This window comes from Phoenix dactylifera, unplaced genomic scaffold (genome assembly GCF_009389715.1).
Source record: "Phoenix dactylifera cultivar Barhee BC4 unplaced genomic scaffold, palm_55x_up_171113_PBpolish2nd_filt_p 000786F, whole genome shotgun sequence".
Lineage (NCBI taxonomy): Eukaryota > Viridiplantae > Streptophyta > Magnoliopsida > Arecales > Arecaceae > Phoenix > Phoenix dactylifera.
In genome coordinates this window covers 205,316-208,806 of record NW_024068155.1, presented here as the reverse complement: position 1 = coordinate 208,806, position 3,491 = coordinate 205,316, and the positions used below count along the sequence as shown (strand labels likewise).

The following is a 3,491-nucleotide window of genomic DNA, read 5'->3' as shown; positions in this document are numbered from 1 at the left end:
TAATAAATAGTCAAGTACAAAATTATGTCCCAGAATTAATAATGTGTCAGCCTTATTGGCTTCTAGGGCATATATCTAACAGTTATGCCCCGGACCTATAGCCCGCATGACTCTATTCTTATAAACAGATTAATTATGCTTATAAAATGTCTCCATGTGTCTAGCTTTCTGAATTTTAGTTTGAAAATGCTTTATCTATAGCAATTTTGAAGAGTTTTAATGCTTCATTTAAACCATTTTCTTCATCAATTTCTTAATAAATTTGACAATCTAGTGATTTATGTACTTTTTTTGAATTTTTAAATTAAAAGCAACTATTCTAGTAAGTGGATGTGTTTAGAGAATATGATATTGGTTTTACATAGAAAACATGCACCATTATATTGAATATGGGTGTCTTCTTTTTACTGTTTGCTTTAGTCTTTACTCTGTATGAAGTAAGGTTCGTCGATCCGACATCAAGACCCGTACCGGTCGGCAACTGGTATGGTTTCGGTACCGGATGGAACCCGCCCGGTTCTCTTTTAGTGCTTTTCAACTCCTATCTTGGTTGCAACTTTTGAAGGAGTTTTTAAAATTCACATAGTAAAACCTGATAGGTTGTACTACATGAACATGCTGATCTTTTTTTATCTACTACATGAACATGTTGATTTTAATTACCAACACATAGTGTTTGCTACTAGCACTGAAGTTCAATAACTTTCTAAAAATTTACATCTACCTAGCAGGGCCAATGTTTGCTAGATGCCCTATATCCTGATCGCCTAATCCACTATCTTGAATCTTTTTTTCTATTTGAGCTGGTTTTTATTAAACTTTTTTAAGTGTCAGACAGAACGTCTCTTTAAATATTTTTTTTGTAATTGTATAGTGAGGAGACAAGGATTAAAATTGGGGCTGGTGTGAGGCAAGGTTGGCGCGGCGACGTGAGAAGTTGATGTTGCAGGAGAGCTGCCTTCATAGAGTGGCAGAATATGATTGCAGAAGCAGCTAGGAAGGGTTATGCTGGTGAAGATGAGCTGCAGTGGGATTCATACAGAATCTTGGACGAACAGCTAAACAGGAGTGGCTGGAGAATGTTGAGAAGAGAAAAATGATGCCTAGGCCGAAAGGGAGCAAGAGAGCACCTAAATCACTTGAGCAGCGTAGAAAGATATCAGAGGCCATTTTTGCAAAATGGGCAGATCCTGTAAGCGCGTGCCTTCCTACTTTGGTGGGGTTTATTTTTGCATCATTATTAAGGAATTGATCATATATGCTTCCTCCTTCATAGATGCACAATCCTTATGTCAAGCTCTCTTATGGACAATGTTTGGAGATGTACATGGAGATTAGCTAGCGTCTATCAGAAGAGGGGAGCATTTATGGTGCACTGTTTTTATGTCTTTGATTGTTTTATACTCTCCTTCAGTTTTCCATGATTTTTCTCCCTTTCTATTAGGAATATCGTGAGCGAGTATGCACTGCACTGGCTAAGTATCATGCTACAGCCATTGGAGCTGAAAGAAAACGAAGGAGAAGACCAACTGGCAAAACCCCCTTGAAATGGATTCTGTGGAAAAGAAACTCACACAATCTAAAAGCATTAGGAGTGAGGCAAAAGTATCCAGAAGACAATTTCTAAGAGAAAGAGAACCCCTACTCCATACAAAGACCCAATGGCAGGATCCAAGTTGGAGATGATAAAAAGAATTAGAGCACGAAGGGTAGCTATGGAAACAAAAAAGAGAAAAGCTGTGGAAAGGGCAAAGTAAGTCTACTATATTTACTGGGGTCACATTTATCTGAAGCTATAGAATCTATATATAAAGAGAACTCCAATAATTGGACATGGAAAGCTGGACTCCATGGGAGAGTTCTCTTTTAATTTCCCATCTCCCTAGACCCCCACCCCCCTTTCCTTTATTCAAAGGCACGTTCATATTACGTGCAAAATACTCATATATCTATGAGCTCTTATATATAGAAATATTATTGGGACATAATGTACCACTAACATCCTACTATTTAGTTGAAATAATGTCCTGCAACTTGTTTCTGAACTTCTATACGGCTATTAAAGCAAGAAAAGATCTTCTATTTGGCTATTGTAAATTTTATGCATGTATTTAAAATGACGGTCATCATCATCATTGGTGAAACCATAACCTCTTAATTGGATTTCAGGTTATTAATTGCTGAAAGCAGAGAAGGCTGCAAAGGCTCTTGAGATGGCTGCACTAAGGAGCCCCTCTCGCACACAAGCTTCGCTTATGGAAACCAGGAAGCTGATTGCTGAGGCAACACGTTCCATGGAAAAAATAGAGAATGGACAATTGACATTGCAGGATGTTGGAGATGATGCATCTTTTAAGTTTCTGTTGGACCAATAAACCATTTGCAGATTAATCGAGAAACTCAAAGCAATGACAAATTCTTGGATGAGCAACTTGTAAATGGCACTCATCTTCTTGCTTCAGTGAAAGTAATCACAAAGATTTTGATTTTCAAAATTTCACTCTGCAGAATGCACTGAACGGCAGGGAGCCCTTGACAGCAGAAAAGTGTACAGAGAATTCCTCTGATGCAACCTGTGGATATCTCTCATCTCAGTCTAGATGTGTGAGAAAAGAATCGGAAACAAATAATTTGCAAGCGGATCAATTGACGGTAAATGGATCTGTCAGGTACGACGATCCTGCAGCTAATAGAGAAGAATGGAGAACTTCAGAATTAAAAGAAAGTGAGAGCTCCACAAAATTTGTGACTAAAACTAAGAAGAAATGGGTGCATGGAAAGTTACTTGAAGTCGAAGAAGATTAAGCGCGAGGTAAACCATACGGTGGGATGTACATAGAAGGTCTCGTCTTTAAACAAAATCTTTCTCATGTTCAGTAGTCTGTGGCCTCAAGGGTTGGTAAAGTGAATGTATGATTATGGTGTTATATATTTTGTCAAGTTATGATCCCCAGTATTCAGTTCCGGCCAATACAATATTGCAGCGGGTTATTTCTTGGCTTATGTTGCTAGTATGACCAGGAAAGACTAGGATTGCTGACAGGAGGGTAACTCACTAGAAACGAAAATTTTATTGTATCTTTCCCTATGTTCAAGGATTGGTGCAATGCAATATGCGTTTTTTAGATGTATGGTGGGGGATTCCAGTATTAAAAATATAAATCAATTTGGAAGAAGGGAGAATTTCTGTATCAATTAATTTAGAGCTATCATCATAAAGAGCTAATGGATTCCTTAGTAACATGGTTCCTTGTGATGCATTTCATGAGTCTCTCTCTCTCTCTCCCTTTGATTTGAAAAAAACAATGTGGTATTTAAGTGACTTTAAGAAATTAGTGCTTTCGATATGAAATTTAATGGCATGAAGTGCATACAGCACGTCCTTTTTGGCCAACCAACATGAGATGTACTTGGGCAATTAACTTTTTGCAGTCAATTTTTGATTTGAAAGGATTTACCTGAGGATTCCAGCGAAAGTAGCTAAATCAAAC

The 3,491-nt window shown here is 37.8% G+C and overlaps 1 pseudogene; it reads left to right on the top strand.

Annotated features, from left to right (window-relative positions):
- The first annotated feature begins 949 nt into the window (after positions 1–949).
- On the top strand, positions 950–2,351 carry LOC120107178 (annotated as a pseudogene).
- Positions 2,352–3,491: the final 1,140 nt, after the last annotated feature.